Here is a 448-nt window from a genome sequence, read left to right as displayed (position 1 = left end):
GGATGATGGGAATGTCTTGCTGTTTTCTTCATTTTCAATCATGTCGCCCTCATAGTACTATGTGCTAACGTTAGCGCCATCACGCCTCAGTGATTTGCTGTGAATTAATGCAGAATGCTGAATGTTTTGAGTTGTCTTAGTTGTGCGTCAAATGTAACGTACAGTACATATATTCCCATCCATTTAGATTGAATATGGTATTGATGACGTAAACAATAATAACAATAACTCCAGTGAAATGATGTGAAAGTTGAGAACTAGATTAGGACTGGATTAAAGCTGATTCTGGTTTCCAACTTCACCGCAGGTGTGTCTGTTAAAACACCGACGGAGACAACTTCTGTCTAGCTAAGTTTCCATCCACTTGTCAATTAAATTACAGTATCTGAAGTTCGGTCAAAAAAAAAAAAAAACTCATGCATGCTGAAAGTGTTGATGCTTCATTAAG

The 448-nt window shown here is 37.5% G+C and overlaps 1 protein-coding gene across 2 annotated transcripts in view; it reads left to right on the top strand.

Annotated features, from left to right (window-relative positions):
- The window catches only part of LOC116699131 (choline transporter-like protein 5-A), a 36,626-nt gene that overhangs the window by 31,971 nt on the left and 4,207 nt on the right, over nt 1-448 (top strand). The gene's annotated exons all lie outside the window — the stretch shown is intronic.

This window comes from Etheostoma spectabile, chromosome 12 (assembly GCF_008692095.1).
Source record: "Etheostoma spectabile isolate EspeVRDwgs_2016 chromosome 12, UIUC_Espe_1.0, whole genome shotgun sequence".
Lineage (NCBI taxonomy): Eukaryota > Metazoa > Chordata > Actinopteri > Perciformes > Percidae > Etheostoma > Etheostoma spectabile.
This window is presented reverse-complemented; position numbering and strand designations above follow the sequence as displayed.